This window comes from Chiloscyllium punctatum, chromosome 18, assembly GCF_047496795.1.
Source record: "Chiloscyllium punctatum isolate Juve2018m chromosome 18, sChiPun1.3, whole genome shotgun sequence".
NCBI lineage: Eukaryota > Metazoa > Chordata > Chondrichthyes > Orectolobiformes > Hemiscylliidae > Chiloscyllium > Chiloscyllium punctatum.
The window spans coordinates 15,075,844-15,097,502 of record NC_092756.1 but is presented as its reverse complement, the minus strand read 5'-3'; positions in this window follow the sequence as shown (position 1 = coordinate 15,097,502).

Here is a 21,659-nt window from a genome sequence, read left to right as displayed (position 1 = left end):
GCCCCCTGCAGAAGTTACAGTAAAGTTTTCTCTTTGCTCTTGCTAGCATTTGAGTCGAGGCGATTTAATTTCTACGACTGTACACATGGGGGGTGGTCCGGGACCCGACGACTGGGTAAGAATCTGCCTATTCACAGGAGGTGAAGGCGCCAGCGCGTTGAAGGACTTTCACTTCATCTCGAGCGCTGAATTGGCCCCTTGTGTGAGAGGACTGGGAATCTGTGGATCACCCCATCGCCGGTATTTCAATCGAATAGAGCCGGGCTAAGAGTCGTGGCTTAAGTAATCCTACTTAGAGAATCATTCTAAGAGAATAAATACAGCTGGAAGAGGTTCCAGTGAACTTTCGCACGGTATTTGAGTAAAAGTCAAGGTAAGAGATTGCTGTCTCTACAGTGCTTTAGAGACAGCAAGTTTAAGGGTAGTTTGACACTTCAAACCACCACTGCCTGGGTTAGGCTCGCCAAAGATGCACCAGACATGTGGTTTCTTGGTTTGAGAAATCCAAGGCATTGAGGCGGATGCGTCCAATGTGAGGAGGCACCTCCAGATGTAAAATCAAGTCAAAAAGGAAAAGATAACAGCACAAAGAAAGAGAGAGAGAGAGCTGAACATTTTTCCAGTAAATTTGAAATGGGCTCCAGCAAGAGCAAACAAAAAGAATGTCCAGAGGGGACTTGAAATGATCAACCAAAAGTACAGTACATGTTAAATAATTACGGCCCAGAGCCTGCGAAATAGTTAGAATTGTGTATTAAGGAATGTGGTTTTTCGGAGGGTGGCAGTTTTAGTTGAAGGCAGTTGGAAATATTGAAGTCACGGTTTGGAGGTGAGGGAGAAGGAGAAACGGAAGGGAAGAACAAAACCTGTGAATTGGAGTGCTTATAAAATGTGGAAGGCTGTGGCTGATATCAGGGAAAGTAAATACCAAGTAAAAGATAGATCAGATACGCGTATAAACAGTAGCACACCTCCAGACGTGCGCAGAAAACAACCTGATGAAGCTGTACAGTGTCTAAAGTGTGTTTCAGATGCTGACCATGATGACTGCCCTCCCAGTCCAACAGCCCCCCCGACGAGATCCACCTGCCGAAGGTTCCGAGCCCTTGGCCGCCGCCTTATGGTCTGCTGGATCACCAATAGCCTATCGTACCCTCAACCAATTGAAGTAAGAAGCCTAAAATGAGGACGGCCACTCCACGACTGAAAGACATCCAGGGCCTGCTCACGATCAGTCCACGTCGGACTATAAGTCAGACGGCAAGAGTACTGATGTGCGATCATCAAAGCAGGTCGTTCTGCAAACACCAATGGTTGAGGTTGCAGGTCAGAAGGGCGGCGAGTGCCAGTCCACCGATCATGGACCATAAAGGATTTGGAAACTGCCTGTGGGCAGTTGGCTGACCCACGCGAGGTTGGGGGTAATAGGTTTGCTGAAAAAGTAACAAGTTCTGTGTCGAGTTCCGTCCCACGTAACATGAGATGAGGCATCTCCTGGGACAAACACTGGAACCGATGTCACCAAAATCAAGAATAAATGGTCAGCCGTAAACATCAATGCCAGATCAACCAATCCACAAGCGGAAAAGAACAGAGCCTTAAATGCTTTTGCTCAACGCTGGCATCTGCCTGTAGGGACGCATTCCCAGTTCGAATGGACGTAACCAAAGTTGCAGTGTGTAAACAACAAGAAGGTGAGACTGTCTCCCAGTACCTTACGCGCCTCAATGAAGTCCATAACGCCCATTGTGGACGGAGATCACACAAGAACATGACGGTAGCAGAAATTACACTCTATGAAGCACACATGAGGAACATCGTCATCAATGGAATCAAAATCCACCGAATAACCACATTCCTTAATAGTCAAAAATGTAAAAGACACATGTATTACCTGGGACACTAGAAAGCTGAATTTCATAGAACAACATGCAATATATGCTGAATAAATGCTGGCCCAACGGAAGGATAAGCAGAAAATGTAGAGGGAACAGCAAGCACATAAACCTCAGCTTACTATGATGTGAATGTTCAGCCGTTGGAGGGAGGTGCTGCCGCGAGAGAGACAGTTGTGTGGGTCGCGGAGGAGGAAGATGAAGGGGTCATGGAGGAGGCGCTGGCAGAGATACATCTAGCCGTTACTTTGTTTGCGGAGCAATGGACCACAGGGCGAGACAGTATCCGTTCAGACAATCCCAATCGGCCCTGGAGGCTGGTCAGCAGGGTGACTGACAAAGGAATGCTGAGTTGAAGGTGGGCAGCCCACAAGGTACAGGTAAGCTTCTTTCCCTTATGCTTGACAACGAAGGCTCACTTCTGCGACTCTCTTCTGCTAAACGTATGGGCACTGAAACAAGTCCCAAGGCCATATTGAGCACTGAGATTGCCAAGCGTGGACTCTATATTCAATACAACTATGACGCGTATAAGTCGATGCTTACCTCCATGTTATATGTGGAAGGGACATCAGTTACCTTTTTTGGTAGATACAGAGGCAGCATATTCAGTCCTTACATTAAGCCAGTTCAGGGAAACGACAGAAATAAAGATGAGTGGAACACAATGGGTGCATCATAAATCGTGATATGAGAGAGATTTCTGTCAACCCAAATTTGTGAACCGAGTACTGAGGAAGCATTCCAACACTCATTTTTGTATTCTGAATTCTGTCCTTTAAATTTGATGGCTCGGGATCTCATAGTGAGTCTGGGGTTGGATTTGCTCAGTACCCCAAGTGTTTGCACCTAATCCAAAGGTAATATCTACCCGTGCAGACTGTGAAATACGACCCACAAACCCTGATGTATATCTATGAGTAGCGATTAAGCCAAAGAGTGATAAGTTCAGTGAGTGATTCATTCGCCCTCGAAATAAGTAACCATGCTAATCCCATTAACACCGAATTTCTTGCTGGGGACATGCTGCACTGCACAGCACATGTACACCGCGATGGCCCTGATGGATCATATGGAAAGGATTGGTTCAGGAGATTTGTTAAACCATATCATTTGGTACTGTGCGAAATTTATTGGATTGATCACAGATGCAGTCAGTGTGAAATTATCTAAAGTATCCTTTTTGATGTGCAACGCTCCTTTTCCTCACGTGTCATTGACAAAGGCGTCAAGCGACAGGTGGCTCGAATTGGGACCATGGGTGCTAAAGGCACAGAGGTTGGGTCTTCAGGGACGATGTGGGTATCTGGTTCAATGCAGATATGAAGACATATAGGAAGAAATTAAATTGGCTAACTCAGGCAGATTGCACTGTCCAAATAACCCCCATTCGTCGTGAAGAGCATTGGAGGGTAGACTCGTGATTCCCTAAGATAGAAGTCACGGACGCAAGATTAAAAATGGCTTCTACTGAGTTGTGGGCAAAAGGCAAACATGGTGTGAGGCTGATAAGAGGCTGAGAAACCCTAAGAATAACCCCGAAGTCCGAGTATCGTGCTTGCAGGGCAGACTAACTATTAAAACACGAGATCATAGAAAGAATTACTCCAGTTTTTGAATTCCTCGGAATGGCTGGAGTCATGATCCACTGTGAAAACTCACCGTTGAGAACCCCCATTTTTCTGGTCTAAAAGGCAAACATTACAGTAGAAACGGAGGAAAGGAGGTGTGTTCAATACCTGCAGGCTGTCAATAATGCTGTTGTCCCGCACGCCCAAACTGTTCCCAACCCGATCCAATAGTAACTCAAGTTACACCGGACAGTAAATGGTTCTCTGTTGTGGATTTAGCAATGCCTTCTTTAGTGTACCGGTACACCCAGATAGTCAATTCTGGTTCGCTTTTTCATTCAAAGGGAAATCATATAGCTTCAGGCGTCTATCTCAAGGTTACTGTGAGTCCCCCACCATATGTAATGAGGTTTTACGCAGGAGTCTAGCGACTCTAGTTTTAAGCCCGGGGTCAGCACTTCTGCAGTACAATAGCAGCACTGACAGAGAAACAGTGTGAGAATGATACACTTGTATTATTCTGCCATCCAGCGAGGTCAGGGCAGAAATCTAGACTCACAATGGTACAATTTGTGCAAAACAGGTGAAGTTTTAAGGTCACTTAATATTTGAACAAAGGAAGGCCATTGATCAAGACAGAGTTCAAGCAATCCAGCAAATTCCAAAGTCTCACACGAAGAAACAAATGCTATCCATTTGGGGCATGTGCTCCTACTGTAGAATGTTTACTCCACATTCTGCACCCCCTGAGGTTCCCCTAAGTGACATAGCCGATGAGAAAAGTTTTCAGCGCCTGAGTCCGTTTCAATGGACCCCAGAAATCGAGTGTGCATTTGTTGAATTAAAAAGGCGCTCCAAACGACACCTTCACTGGGTATTCCGAATCCAAACAAGCCTTTTGTACAAACGGTAGATGAGGAGCGTGGCTGCATGACATCTGTGCCTTTGCACGATCATGGGGGAAAATTGAGGCTGGTAGCTTATTTTTTGGCTAAGCTGGACCCCGTAGCAGCAGGATTGCCTAAATGACTGCGAGCCATGACTGCAGCTTAAAAGGCTGTTGTAGCATCCAGGGACATAATCGGCTCTGATGAATTAACTCTACTGGTCCCACATGCAGTATCCTTACTTTTCTCCGAGCTAAAGACAGCACACATGTTGGAAGCACATGGGCTCGGATACAATATTGTGTTATTGGAGATCCCTAACATTACAATAAAGAGGTGTAACGTCGTTAGCCCTGCTAGCCTTCTCCCCACATAAGGAGGCAGAGACGCACATGCTTGTGTCCCTGTGATGAATGAATTTGCAGTTCGAGACCAGATTCACCACTTCAGCATATGGAGGTTTTTGTGGATTAATCAGCATTCAGAAGTAAGGAGACAAGCCAAAATTGTAATCGGTATGTTGTAGTGACTACCGACGAGGGAGTCAAAGCGGGATCACACCCTTCTCTTCTGTCAGCTCTGGCAGCAGTGCTGATTGTCTTGACTGAGGCATGTACGTTGACTAAAGGAAGACAGTGAATATTTACACTGATTGCAGATACACATTCGGGGAGGTACATAATTTTGGAATCCAGTGGGAACACCGGGGCTTCTTAACCTCCACCAGAAAGCCCGTCACACACCGTGACCAGATTTCTGACCCCGTGGAAGCAGTCATCTTGCCTAAATCAATCGCTGTGTGTGGATATGACGCCCACACGAAAACTAACGATTTTATTTCTCAACGAAATGCAAGGGCAAAGTCAGGGCTAAGAATGGCAGCGCAGCAGCCGCCAAGTGATCAGTTTGACATGTGTATGACAAAAATTTGTACCCCAATAGCAGGCGTACGCGAGTTACAGTCACTGGCCTCGCTGGAAGAAAAACGTGAGTGGACAAAATCAGGACCCAGGGTGAGGGAAGAGGGATGGTGTCCCCAATGGTAAACGTTGCCTACCACGATCACTACTTCTATTCTATGCCAAAATGACACATGGGAAGGACCGTGTTAAACGGGGGATGCATGACAGTATTTCGGCACAATGGTACACTAAGGGATTTAATTATTACTCCCAGAAATATTGTGAAGGATGTGTTATCTGTGCCACTAATCATGTGTAAAGGGGAAAGCATATGTTTCAGGCAGTACACCCCCAACCCCAAATACTCTTCGAACATTTACAGATGGATTTTATTGAACTAACACTCAGCGAAGGGAAAGGGTATTACCTGGTAAATGTTGATATGTTTTCCACATGGGTGGAAGTGTTCCCCATGTCGAAACATGATGTAGTGCAGTAGCCAAGGTTTTGCTAACTTAAATAATTTTGAGATGGTGCAACCCTGAAAGGCTTAGTAATAAGAATGGGACAATATTTGTCAATAATGCCCCACAGCAAGTCAGTGATTATTTGGGAATAAACATTAAACATCACTGTGCCTATCACCCAGCGAGCGGTGGGGCAGTGGAAATAGAAAATGCTACTCTAAAAAATAATTTGACAAAATGCTGTGAGGATCTCGGGGTGACATGGACAAAGGCACTTCCAATTACGTTAATGTATATGAGATCTAGTAGAAAAGGGAGAGCTAATTTTAGCCCATTTGAGACTTTGTTTGGTAGGCCTCCCAGTACAGGAATTAGACCAAGACACATGGTAAGACAGATAACAGACTACTGTGAGGGTGAAATGTTCTGTTACTGTATGAAACTCTCTACACTTTTGTTTCAAATGCGGAATCAAGTGAAAGCAGCACTTCCGCAACCAGCAGAAGAGAAGCTGCACTATCTAGAATCTGGAGCCTGGATGGTGTTGAATGATTTTAGTAAGAGAAGCTGGAGGCGAAGGGATGCCTGGGACCGTTTCAAGTGTTCCTCAAGCCACTGACAGCTGTTAAGATCGACGAAAGAACTATGTGGATACACACCAGCCAATGCACGCATGTAAATGGGCTTGAGACATCGGAGAGCACCGGAACCAATTAAAGTGCAAGGAGGAATGAGAAACCTCGTACGCATATGGGCATCCCCCAGTTTGCACTGTTAGCAAGTGCCCTGGTAGGACTCGCGTCTGGGATACAGCCGCAGATTGAAATCTTTACTGACGGTGCTGGAAGAACCTTCAGATGCGACCCATGGCCGTTTACAAACCAGGATGACAATAAGTAGGGTAATAAATGTTTCTGCAGGGATTCTGGTGGCGCCAGTGACTGGCACTTCGAAGTAGCTACCACGGCTACAGGGACACCTGCCCCGGGAACTACGTATTCTATTATCAAAGTCGGAGGTGCGAGGGCACGGTTAATAATATCCACGACTCAGAAGAGCGATGAGGGAGTCTTGTGAAATAGATAGACCCTTCTTTGACATCTATAGGCAGGTGAATACAGTGGCTCAGTCACGCCACACCCCGCCAAATGCAGTGCAGTAAGTTCTCCAGATAGTCTAACCGGGGCAGGACAACCAACCAAATCAAATCATGGATGGAACTCTAAGCAGAGCAGACGGCATTAATGTCACGCCCGAACCCGGAGGGAGTCTTCAGCTAACTCGGTAGTGGAATTGGCTCTGCATGAGGTAAATGGAGTAAGTGTGATATCAGTAGGTTGGCAAATGCGAAGGACCATTGCTAGACGTGAAGGGAACAGAGCATGTGCTTTGGCCCGAATACAACACCAGAAAGTTGGCTACGTGGATACACGCCAGCTATTGCTGGCTACACTGCCCAACGGTGGACTGATGAACGAATTACAGAGAAATGGCGAGAAATGCTAGCTGTCTACTTCTGCGGGCGGCGACTACCCTGCCCCTGATAAGGGGAGCAATTATGGCAAACCTCGCACCACACCCCGAAATCAAGGCCAACTGCAGTCCCAAGGCTGACACGTTTCCGACCACAGCCTTCCATATTGTGGAAGGCAGGGGAGAAACGTGTATTTGCACAAATGGCTCAACTCCCTCTGGGGAGGATTGGGGGTATTGGATACTACATGTTCTACTAGTTGTAGGACTGTTAATTCTCATAATGCTTTGTGTAGGACCCTGCTTGTGTACCTGGCTACACCGTTTCCTTATGAGGGCAGTGGGATTTCAAATGGTAAAACAATCAGTGACCCCGCAACAGGAGGATCCGATTGCGAGGATCACACCATACCGTGACGTTGACGAGTATGCCGTGTGAAAACGGGCTGTGTACATGGCACACAAAGGCAAGTGATGACGCCAACTCATTGCTGTGCTACAGGTAGGTGGTGTCTGAGGAAAAGCCTCGTGTTACCTAAGCAATTTTGATGTAGAGAAATCTCGCTTTGTACAGTGTGTTCGTTGTTTTTGTCAATGCTGTAAAATGCCAGCATTTTACAGGGAGAGATGTAATGAAAAATTAACAAAATTAGCATTTGCTGTGAAATCTGAAAGAGAACACTTTGCTAATTGTAATACTTCGATAAAACTAACACTTTGCTAAGTTTTTAAGTAGACAGCCTGACGTTGCTCGATTCTGCAAGCAGACAGCTTGGCCTTGTAAGTCTTGCAAAACAGTCAGATTCAACAGCAGTCAGTGAAAACATATGCAATCATACCCAGAGCGGAATGTTCCCAGGTCTTGTCCTTGAGCGTGTGATATTGATAAGTGAAATGTAGTATAAAAAGAATATGCACAAGTTGTAGAGCTCCTTACATGCAGCATCTTGCAAAGTGTATTGGGCCCCCAGCAGAGCTTACAGTAAAGCTTTTGCTTTCCTCTTGCTAGCATTTGAGTAATGTCGATTTAAGTTCCACGACACATGTTTAACTAATAACCGTTTCCTTCTGCACCACGAAGTTGGATCAACAACCTGATGGAACAGCAACATGGCATTTCTGAAAGGTTTAATAAGGAGTGGTTCATATGTGCTGCTAAGTTCTTAACCCCAGATCTACCTGTTTATTAAGGAGGAGCTTCAATAAACTAAGCCACAGCGTCACGTTAACCTTGGAGGGAGGTTTGAACAGGTTGATCCAATACCTCTTAAAGCAATTACAAATCAAATTCAGGAATCCGTTTCACTTCTCTAACCTGGAACACAGAAACAGCAGAAGGAGATTATTCGAAACTGTTACAGCAGATGTAAGAGGAGGATGTTTCGTGTATGGATCCTGATATAAATTTTCAGGAAGAGACCAATCAGCACCTCCATACTCCAACACAGGAACCATAATAGACCATGCAGCACCTAAATCGTGTTACACAACAACAGGATGAGGCCATTCAGCCTTCTAAATGCTGCAACACAAGAACTGGAAGAGGCCACAAATTTACTGGAAATTTTCACACTAGGTTAAGGCTATTCAGCCGATTGAGTCAATTGCACAAGAATAGCAGACAGACATGAAATCGTTTGAGATATTGTTTATGTGAACAGGAGGGGGCAATTCATCTACATTTATGTTCTATGGGAACAGGAGAAGACCAATCACACACTTGTTGCGATTTCAGGGATACAGGAGGAGACTGCTCAGTTTCTCCAGCCTGTTATGAAGAAACATGAGGAGACACTTCAGCCATTTGAAATGGTGCACTGCTGCAGCAAGTTTCCATATGTCCCCAATCCACTCATGATGAAAAAGCAGAAGGCATTCACGTCATGAGTGGCTTGGTCCGAACAGGAGCAGAAAATTCAGTCCTTTGAGCCCATAATATCGGAACACCAGGTAGACATTCAGCGTATCAAGACTATAATGTTGGAACACCAAGAAACCCATTCAACACTCGAGTGTGTAAAGTAGGAACAGAATGAGTCCAATCAACCACTCACGCCTCTTTCATGGCAATTGGAGCTGTACTTTTGCTGCCTTGTGCCTGTTACTCAGGAATTGAAAGAGAATGTGGAGACTATAGAAAGGGAAGTACTTCGATTACATTCAGAAACCAAACACCCAAAGTCAGGGAACGATACAGAGGGACAGCAAAATTCGCGTTGAAGTCAGAAAGAGACAATTACGATAGAAACAGAACATGTTGAAATATGGGGGAAAACACAGGTGAGTACGTCTAATTGGAGGAATGAGACCTTGATAGATCCAATCACAAGAAATAGAACATTGAATAAAAGCAATGCCAGACCAGCTGAAACTATTTGTGACATTATATTCTGAATCTGCCTTACAGAACAAACACAGACGGTCTTAACTGAGATAGGTTGACAGCCCAGCAAGGAGAGCGGTGCAGACTATGCTCTTGTAATTCTCACTAAGCTAGACTATCTCCCCAACATGGGGTATATTGAAACCCTTGGACAGTATATTGATGCTATATTTGCAATAGATATCTGTTGAGCATGGGAAGATTTGTAGTCCATATTGTAAATGGCGGTAAATGGGGCTCCCAAAAAATATATATTTCTGTATCTCAGTGCATCAAATCGATTTAAGGTTTTTTTATGTGTGCATGCGTGTGTGTATAGCCGAGGCGATGATAGATGTGAAAATCATTTTCTGAGAGAGAACATATATGGACATAATCAACTTAAATATGCACAACTGGCAGGAGTAGGGATGGTGGACAGAGAGGGACTGAGAAACAGTTCATGGACAGATGTGAGGACATGCTTGAGAGTATTGAATTAAAGGTATTGCCGGACCCAATAACAACATCAGTGCGCAAAGGAATGACAGAACGATGGGGACTTTTTTGAGAGTTCAGACAAGAGCCGTGTGGAATCGACGCAGATCAGCTTCTGCAGGCTTGAAGCTAAGAGTTTCTGCAGCAGATTATTGGTTTCATTAAGACTGTCTATCATAGCGCAAAGTTCAAGTCGCAGATGGGATGAGCCAGTGAAGTATATCGTACAGGTGTCAGTAATTATAATTAGGAGTGGGCAGGTTATGGTGTCAGGAATCAAATTAGGGCCAAAGGGATCACTATTGTTGTCATTTGTCTGTTTCAGTCTCAGATATTGGTCAGGGATGGGATGGAGTCAAAAGAATAAAATTGTGTTTGCAATTAGAATAGAAAACAGTGCTCTATGCTCCCAATATTTAAATATCAAGGGCAGTGATACAATGAAACATGGTTCACAGCTGCAATTGAGTAGGTCAACATAGAGACCCATGAGTAACACTGCCCGAAACAATGAAGGAGATAGTGAATTATCAAGTTCCCTGATGCAGTTAGTGGTGTTTTGTAAAGTGAATATATGAATTCAGAGCCTCAGCAGGAACATTTGGAGCGGCGAGGATGGTAGTGTCAATGAAAAGAACAGTGTTACAGTCTAACATGATTCATAGAATAAATTACTGAGCTGTGAGACTAACCAGACACCAAAGAAATCTCGGACTGCATAATAAAAATATTGAATAATATTTGATCCAACATGATAATTACCTTCGATCATAATATGTAGAAGGAAGTCAAATATACCAGTATAAACTTCTGTCCACTGTTGGAATATTCCGTTTAATGTTCTCAGATTGTGATCAATTGTTGGAACATCCTAGTCTTACATTCTCAAATTCTGATCTCTCCAACCCATCTCTGTGGAGCTGCTGATCTCTGTTAGTACTGTTGGTGATGCTTCCGCTCATCCAATGGGTTAACACATTGAATGGAGCCGACTTATGGTTAAAGTTAAAAACCCTCCACTGGAATGCTTAGATTATTTGGAGATTGACATTAATCACAGTCACGAAAGAAAGAGATGAAATTAACCCCTTCCTTACATCACTTAACGTATCACAATAAAAGGAACATTTCGTCGATCTGGATGGAATTGATGAGATTGGCTGACTATAAACTTTCAATATTATAAATCTTTCCTCCCTGTATATAGGAATACTGTCAGAACACTGCAGGATTGTATATGACAGACATAATAATAACAGACCACCTGCACAAAATGTCTGCTTGGCATTTTCTCGAGACCGTAAAATATGTTGACAAGATTTAATGCCCATTGCCTTTCGTAATTTCACTCCTATTGTTAGTGCCCTTTTACAAATACTTCCAAAGTCTCGAGGAATCACCCAAAGCGTTTCAACTGCTACTTAGGAACAGCAAGAAGCAATTCTGTCCCCATGTGCCATTTGCAGAAGGATAGGAGAAGCTCTTCAGCATCTCTTGCCTGTTATATCTGGATAATTCAGCCTCTCGAGTCTGTTACAGAGGGACAGAAGAAGGCCAATCAGCCCCTTGACCCTGTCACAGACGAACAGGAGGAAGCCATTCTACTTCTTTAGTCTGTTATGCAGTATATGTTAGTTTTAAAATGCTTATGAAGAAATTAGTCCTGACATAAACGTTAAAGGTTGAGTAAGAGCAACTTTGTAAATTTTAGGCTGGCACTTTGAAAAACCGCTTGAGAGAAGCTAGTGGCATGAAATTGGGAGGCCTTCACAAATGAGATTAAAGTGTCTCGCGATAGTATATTTCTTTCGTGATGAGAGTAAGGCTGGTCGAAGTAGAGAATGCTGGATGACTAAAAGGTTGGAGGCTCTGGTCAACAAAAAGAAAGAAGCATATGATAGGTGTAGATAGCAAAGACCCACTGAATCCATCGAGGAGTACAGGGACAGCAGGATAATACTCAAGAGGGAAATAAGGAGGGAAACATGGCAACATAATATAATTTTGGAAAATAGGGTAAGCAATGATCCAAAGAATTTCTGCAAACATATTAAGGCCAAACGAGTAACTGGGAGAGAATAGGCTCTCTTAAAGTTCAGCAAGGCGACCAGCATGTGGAACCACAGGATTTGGGGAGACACTAAACAGATGTTTCACGCTAGTATGTACTGTGGAGAAGGATACGTGATGCAGATAACTTGAGGAAATGAACAATGTTATCTTGAAAGGGGTTCCTATGATAGACGATAAGGAGCTGTCCATGTTAAAGTGCATGAAGGTGACTGTGTTCCTGTCTTTTTTTCCACTTTTTTTTGCAGGGACTTTTCCCCTGTGTCGTAACAGAGTCAAGTTTCGAGAATGTGCTTTATTCTTGATGCTTCTGAAATAACTCCACAGAGGCCGGCATCCCATCATCAGAGAGAGTACTTGACACTGATCCAGCTACCTCAGAGGCAGCTCTCAGGGTGACAGAACCATTGACACCCCGTTAATTTTTTCTACACTCCTGTTCGTTTTTTGTGTGTGGGCAGGTGTGAGATAGTGAAAGACACAAGGTGTACAAAACTTTATTCAATTTTCACGACCAGGAAGAAAAGTAACACACAAGTGGTCAGTGACCAGCAGTGCCCTTCATACCAAATGGCAATACTGCGTGAACAGTCGGCGAAGGGGAGGGCAGGGACTAGATCAAAATAGATTTGGAAATCCCTGCCTTTAACGTGACTCTTGGATAGGCAGGCGGAACTTAGTACAATGAAAGGCATGCAGGTTAGTTTGGTTTTAGTGAAAGACCTGCACAATATCGAGGGCTAAATGACCTGTACTGTTCGATGTTCTCTGAACTGATCAGGTGTTTCAGAGAATCCATTGGGAAGGTCGAAAATTAATTGTTCAGCCTCACGCTGACATACTTGTATCATGGACAGTCACAGATAAGCTGCCAGTAGATGGCAGGGTGGCTTATAGTGTGCGATTTTTAAAGAACAACTGGGAAGGAAAAGCTAGGAATTGTAGACCGGTCTGCCAGATGTCATTGATGGGTAACTTGCTTCAGGGGATTCTGAGAGACTTGTTTTTGGAAAGGCAAGGACTGAGCAAGATAGTCAATATGGCTTTTTGTGCGGAAAATCATATTTCACAAAGTTGATTTAGTTTCTTGAAGATGTGATGAAGCAGATTGTTGAAGGGGTGGAAGTATGGGTTTTGCATATGGTCTTCTGTAAGGTGTTGAAAAAGATTCCTCATGGTAAACTGGATAGCACTTGTTAGATCACATGAAATACTGGGAGAGTTTGAGGTAATTGACCCGAAAGTAAGAGATGAAGGAAATGGTTATGGAGAGTGTTTGTTTTGCACTGGAGGCCAGTTTCCAGCTGAGTACCATCAGGATTTAATGGATTTTGTAATTAACATAAAGGATTTGGATGTGATTAAGGTAGGTATTCTTCGTGGTTGTGCAGGTAACATCAACGTTCGTGATTTAGTGAACAGTGAAGATAGAAAACTCAGAGTACAATGGGACACTTTTCAGATGGGCCAAAATATCGAAGACTTGCTAATGGAATTTATGTTCTACAAACTTAAGGTGTAACGGTTTGATGAGGCAACTGGGCGCAGACGTTATAGGTAGGATCTTGGGATATGTTGCCAGCCACAGACACCAAAATATAAATCATAGAAGCTCTGTAGTGTGGGAACAGGCCATTCGGCACATTGTGTGCACACTGACCCGCCAAACAGCATCTCGACTAATAGAGCCATGTATTACCCCGCTAAGCTGACATCTCCCACAGCCAATCCACCACAACTCAGGATACTGTGCGGCAGTTCAGCAAGTTCACTGCACATGTTGTACTGTGGGACAAAAACCAAAAAAAACTGTGTGGAAACCCACACAGACCCAGGGAGAATGTGCGAAAACCACACATGCAGTCATCCAAGTTCGGAATCAAAGCTAGGCCCGTGCTGCCGTGAGCCAGTGTGGTAACCACTGAGCCACATTCTACCCCCGTGACCAGTGCAGAGTGATTGCATTCTCCGACTTTCTCTGGAAACTTCATCACCTGTTTAGCTGATGTCGAGTTCCAGTGGGGTACTTTCGGCATGCCCACCTTTTCTCTCGCACAAGGATTTACGTTAATCCTCCCAAACTCTGATGGACCCTTGTCTTGCACTCCTGCCCTCACCGCCTCCCCCTTTCCAAGATCAACTCAACCATTACTACTGTGGTAAACATAATAATTGACGATTGAAAAATAAAACAAAGAGTGCATATGATGGAGATCTGAAACAAAAGTTCTTCGACTGCAGCGTCCTCAGATTTGAAATGTTGACTCAGCTTTCTACCTTCAGATGTTACGAGTCCTGCTGAGTTTTGCCAGCAATTTCTTGCAAATCTAATGCCCTGCTTACAACATGCAAAAAGTTTTCAGGTTTGACTTTGAGAGAAAACTCCCATCAGTTGTTGTTCCTTCTTGCTATTTCTAAGGTCCAGACAAATTGTTTTTGCATATTCTGAGGGCCGTGGGTTATGGTGAGATAAATTATAGATTCAGTGATCTGATCCCTGAGGCCTTCCTTGATGTTAAGAAGGTTAAGAAGGTTCACTTCGTCGTGTTTGTCGTTCTCAAGGGGAATGGTGAGATTCTTTCCCGGGCTCCCCCTGTGCTGGCTGAGTGGAGAATCACAATGATATCCCTCCAATTATGTACGTTGCTCCCGATACCTGCTCTAATCTTGGGAGGAAATTCAGAGCAGGCAGGCATGGTCTGCTCTCATGGCCCTCACTCCTGGACCTGGGGGAAGGGGATGTCCTGCCTGTGAGGACTTATTCCCATGACCAAAGGTTTGGGGAGGGCAGTAATGTCACCCTGACTGCCACGTACAGGCTCAATATCAGGGGGTGTGCAGGCTCTGTCCACACGACTGTGCTTGTCCCAGTGCACTATGGGTTTTCAAAATGGTACAGGTTCATTGGGATGCTGGGTAATTCCAGGCTCTCCCGAGGTGGGAATGGTGTGCAATAAGAAGCGGGGGAAGACCGATGTGACTTTCATGGTGAAGACCAAAACAACAATTAATGTGGGGAGTTTGGTGATATCCCCTCAGCCTCATGTTCGAAATCTCTCCCCAAACCCAAATCAACTGGCACTTTGCATAAACAAAACATTAATTATGGAGATGAATCCATAAGATCAAAAGGAATTGAAGCAAGAGCCGGCCATCTAGCCCCTCAGGGGTGCACTCCAATAACGTCAGAATGGATCTTTTCATAGACTCAGCTCCATTTACCCACCCCCTCACCATTACCCTTGATTCCTTTACTCTTCCAAAATCTAGGTTTGCTTTAAAAGCATTCTGAAAACTAGCCACAAGTATTTCATTCAACAGGATATTCTACCGATTCACGTGAAGATGTTCCACCCCAACTCTATCCAAAATCTGCTCCTATTCAGTTTGAGGATCCCCCGAGGTTTTGTTTCACCCAAAAGTGAGAAGAGCCTCCTTATTATTACCGTATCTACTCACTTCACAATTTTATGTTCGCTTAAATCCCCAATCATTCTTCTAAGTCCCCATGGGTATAGTCCCAATCTACTTAATCTCTCTTAATTATTCGACGCTGTCAGTTCTAGAATCAGCATAGTGAAACTCTTCTGCACCCATCGAGTCCTAGTACATCCTTTCCAAAGTAAAGAGTCCAAACTGTATACGGTACACGAGATGTGGCGTCATCAGCAACATTCACAACTCCAGCACAATCTTTCTGTTTTTAAACTGGATCCTTCTGCAATGAAGGATAATATTCCATTTGCATTCTTAGTTTTCTGCAAATCAATGTTTTGTGAATCCTGCACAAGGAAAACCAGGACCCTCTGCATAGCAGCATGCTGCAATTTGTTTAACCACATAAAAGGTTGTCCAGTGCCCTGTTATTCCTGCTAAAATGGATTAACTCACATTGACCAACATTGTCCTCAATCTGTGAGACCCTTTCACACTCACAATACTATCTATACCCCTCTGCAGACGTTCAGTGTCTTCTATACACTTCGCCCGCCCACTTATTTCCTGTCACCTGCAAACTTTGACACACACGGAATCATCTACGCAATACCCTGATCAATGGATTTAAGCTCCTCCTTTTCAATCATACAGATGTGATTCTTTATTAAGAGATCTACAATACCTCATCTTTAGTTCTGAATATCATCCCATATTCTAAATTCCGGTGAAGGTTCAGTTCTCAGTGTTGGTCGCCCGATCACCATCAATCTCTCACGGCAGTAAATCATATCATTTTCTCAATCCCTTTTGAGAATTTAAAACATTTTGCAATAGAGTACCTTTCATCAACTTTTTAAAATCATTATTCCCTTCTTTACTTCCGCCTTTATTTCTCATACTGACGCCGTCACGAAACAGTGTGACACTGTCATACTCACAGAATCAGACTTGATGGGCAATGTTTCAAGAAGCTTCATCACCAACACTAGGGCTATCTGTCCATCCGGCATGATAGACACACCACTGGTGGCGACATGGAGGGATACAGTCGGGATAGGAGTTACCCAGGAATTCCCCAACATTGATTCCAGAACCTGGAAAATCTCAAGGTAACATGTCGCAGCTGGTCAAGGTAAACTCCTGATGATAGATACCTACTGCCCTCCACACTGTTCCTCGGTGATAACACAGTTCCCCTCGATGTTGAAAACAAATTGGAGGAAGCACTGAGGGTGCCAAGGACATAAAACTTAGTCTGGGTGTAGGACTCCAAAGTCCATCACCAAGACTGTCGCCAGAGGTCGACCACTTACTGAGCAGGGAGAGGCCTCAAATACACAGCAGCCAGAATGGGGGAAGTGATGGGGGAACCATAAAGAGGAAAACATTTTCACCAAAACAATTGTTCCAGGTGGATCTGCCCCGACAGTATCTGTAGGAGCAGCCAGTACGCAGTCCCAGTGGAGGGAAAATCTCAGCCACATATTGAAGATACCGCCTACTGTCTTATGTGGCACTCCGTTTGTGCAGTAGGACATACTGCTGAAGCAAATGGAAACTGCCCCTCCATGACGCACTGTGGGCTCGCAGTAGCTGCAGCATTAATTGTCTTCCCTCCATCACAAAATCAGAAGTGAGCTGTTCACTGATGGTACCAAAATGTACAGCACAATTCACAACTACACCCATACTAAAACAGGCTAATCGGACCATCAGAAAATTTAAACAGGAACAGAATGAGGTCATTCAGCCGTTCGAGTCTTTTACTCAGCAATTGAACAAGATCTTTTCATCTCTTATGTCTGTTAATGGAAAACGGAAGGGAATAATTACCCTCGCAAAGCTGCTACACAGGAATACAGGAAGGACTGGTTTCTGAGATGGATGCTGTGCTAAATTAATGATAAATGAGTCTCTATCAGTTGAACAGAAATTATCGACTGCGGTGATGCAGTGACCAGTGCTGGGGCCTCAGTTACTTGCCATCATTATCAAGGTTTTCGAAAGATTTAACAAATGTATTCTAATTAAGATAGGCAGGAACTAACGTTGTCAGGAGGCGGTGCAATATTTCTATTTGGATAAACAATGGATGATAATTTGCTACCTGGAATATAACGTGGGTAACTGTGAACCTGTTACTTCTACAGGAAGAATAACAAGCTATAAATTGATAAATATGGAGAGATTACAGGACTTCGTGGTAAGTGTGTACTGGAGGATTCACGCTGTCGTTCACAAATGCGAAGTGTTGCTACATCTCCTTGAAGATTTGCTCCCTGATGTGCTCAGTGGCCCAGTTGATCTCAGTACATACCGGATAGTTTTATGTTTTTGGATGGCGGTGTGGAGTGCTGGGAGTGTGTGATTTGTGCTGCGTATCAATGGGAAGGCCTTTATCCGATAGGCCATCCTTTCTTTTGACGTGGAGACTGGAGGACAATGAATGAAGAGGCCAGCACAAATGGTTTTCACGAACATGATGTACTGAGCATGGCACACTGCAACGTGAATTGAGGGAGGGACGGAGGATCCAGTCACAAGAATGAGAACGAAAAACATTGCCAGATCAGCTGAAATAGTTAGTTAGAATTTATTCTCCATCCAACACAGAGAACCATTAATTCAGAGGAGATATCTGTTCAGCACACTGTGAAATTCAAACTCTGTTCTGTCCAACCGAGCAATCGGCTGAGTGCAGAAAAACGTGCAGACCATGCAAGTGCATTAATCTATAAACTCGGACTAGATATGCGTCTAACGCTGGGAGCTAACCCCACCACAGTAGTGTATTCATCCAGACACACCAGATATCTGTCCAGCACTGGCAGCTATGCAGATCACAAAAGTGCATTGATCTATAAACCCAGACGAGATATCTGTCGTGCACCACGAGCTATGCAAACAACAGCAGCACAATTGTATTCAGGCTAACCTCAGTGAAGCACACTGGAAGAGGTTGAGATGGCTTTTCATCCACTTTCTCTAACTTTCAATACTTTTTGATATACTGTTCCAATATTTAGTGAGAATGGATTGTAAAGTTTTGAAACAAACCCAATGTCAGCTTATGGGCCAGCAATGGATATGCCCATCTCCTTTTACTAAGAGAGAGCATTGCAACGAATTGGGCAAAACTGCGTTGGGTCTCCAATGCCATTCTTTGAAGAAGGAAACAAATATCCTAAAGATAGTGGCAGAGTCAGAATGTTCCATCCGGATCTTCTCTGCTCTGCCCGCTCTTTATATATACCTTTATTATTCTGTTTTCTGGAGAGACTTCTTCTTTGCAAACTTTTCACATATTAAATTTCCTCGATTTGAATGGAGGAGGTGAGTCCCAGACAGGGGGCAGTCGCGGGGATGGGGCCCTCGACAAAGCACGGTGAAGCCTGGACACTGGGCCGACTACAATCTGGATACTGGACTTGGTGCGGCCCGGAGAATGGGCCCGATCTGGTCTGGAGCCTGGGCCTTGTGCGGTCTGGAGACTGACCCTGGTATGGTGTGGAGACTGGGCTTTTGCCCGAAACGTTGATTTCGCTGCTCGTTGGATGCTGCCTGAACTGCTGTGCTCTTCCAGCACCACTAATCCAGTATTTGATTTTCAGCATCTGCAGTCATTGTTTTTACCCGGTATATTCAGTTGACGAGGTCAGCTACAGTCTGGAGACTGCGACCGTACAGCCTGGGGACTGAGTCCACTGTAGCCTGGAGGCTGAGCACGATGTGGCCATGAGACTGTGGTCGCTGCAGTCTGGACACTTGCCCCGGTGCGGTGTGCAAACTGGGCCCGGCACTGTCTGGCTACTGAGCCCAGTGCAACCTGGAGACAGGACTCGGTACTGTCTGGATACTGAGCCCAGTGAGAAATGGATACTGGATCTGCTTCGTTCTCGAAGCAGGGCTTGGTATGGTGTGGAGACTGGACTGGAGCCACCGGGAAACTGGGCCCAGTGCTGTCTGGCGACTAGGCCTCTGGAACTCTGGAGACTGGGCCCCAGATTGACAGAAGACTAGTGAGACTGGGCTCTTTGTACTCTGGATACTGGCCCCAGTGCAGTCTCGAAACGGGTTCCGGCCCAGTGTGGAGACTGGGCCCGGTGCGGTCTGGAGACTCTTGGCTGGCACAAACATGTGTGTCAGGGACTGTAATTCGTGTTGGTTATATTTTTTTCCCTTTTACTCTTCTTCTGGACTTTCAATGTTCATTCTTTCATTTTTGGACCAAATACCTAAGAATCTGTAACTAGATTCCTTGTACCTAAGTTGGCACCATATGTAAAGCCATTGCAATGCTTCCACTGCACTCCTTAAAGTGGACGTGACATTGAAGCCAATTCAGTTCAAATGTGAGTGATTCACTGTCCTTGATGGCTTTACCAAACAAAGCTGCTGCTTGTGCAGGGGCAGGGGGCGTACAGCAGAGGTTGCTATTACATCACTTAGAACACAAGACGGAGAGACAAAGAGAGAGAGTGAGAGAATGTGGAGCCGCATTTTGATCCTCATTTCAATTGATTCACTCGCAAAACAACAGAAACTCAGTTGCCCATAGACGCAGATGCAGAGATAGACACATTAACACACTAAAGCACGAACATGTAGACACAGGAAAACACACACACACACACACACACACACACACACACACACACACCTACACACATACACACACACACACACACACACACATACGCACACACATAAAACGAACACATCGACCAATGCAGACGTTTGGCTCCTCGTCGCTGCCTTGCCATTCAATAAGTTAATGGCTGATCGGATCCTGGCATCACCTTTATTTCCTCGTGGTAATTAAGGCAGAGCAAGCAGTTCAGCTGTTAAATTGGGTGACTATAAATCCATTAGTTTGAAAATAGTTCTAGAAAAGGATGAGCCTGGTCCAGATGTTAACATCATAAATTAGTGCAAAGCCAATTGAGATGATATTTGGCAGCAAGGTTAAAAAGATGATTGGAGAAGCTGTTCGCAGTTAAAAGGACATCTGGCAAGTAGGAGTCTTTCAACGCGTGGTAGTGAGATTTCAGGAACAGCATGTTCCTGTTTGTGTGAAGAGCAATTTCAACAGGAGTAAGGATCAGGGCATGGCAGCGGATTTGAGTGTCTGGTCAAGGAAAACAAGCAAGTATATGTCAGCTCGAGGCAGCAGGGATCAATGGAATCCCTTGAGCGTTATGTGTGTCGGAGTATACTTACCAGGGAAATCAGGAGGGCAAAAACTGGGCATGAGACAGCTGTTAAGGTTAAGGAGAATTATAAGAGATTATATTAGTATATTAATGACAAAAAAACATCTAGAGCGACAATAGAGCTCCAAAAAAAACTTAGGCAGCCATCTTTGCGTGGATCCACACAAACCATTGCGTTTATGAGGTTTATTGTCACGTGTGGTCACATGAGGACAGGGAAAACTGCAAGTCGCCATATATGATGCAATCTTCGGCACAAAGTTCCCCTCCCCCAACCAAAGTACAGGATCTTGATATAAAGCAGAAAAGTAAAGAAAACACATTTAATATTTAAGGAATTATTGACATTCTGGTAAAAGTGGAAGCACAGAAACACAGTTAACATTTGAACAACACGCGACATATGTCTCTGCCTATGCTGGGTTCACAGTCATCACAAAGAATCGAACTCACTCCACTCCGATGCCTCAGAGCCAGTTCCTGCTCAGTGGGCGAGACAACCATGACAATATCGCGTCAGCATTTATTGTGGAGGAAGACATGGAAGCTGGGAAACTTAGGGAAATAAATCGATGCAGTGATATTTTGAAATGTGGCTACCTTATGGAACAGGAAGTGCCAGAATTTTGAAAATGCAAAACGTTAGATAAACACCCAGGGCCTGTTCAAGCATACGTTTTTCTCCGTGGACCTTCGTGAGATCCAACAAGATGCCGCATGGTAGCCTGGTTAATAATGTTAGATCACAGGGGATCAGGAAGTGTTTCTAAATTAAAGTAGGAGACAGATGGTGCAGGGAGAGATTTGCTGTGACCAGCAGTGTGACACAGGGCCAGTGCTGGGGCCACTGTTTGTTATTTTGAGAAATGATTTGCGTGAGAAT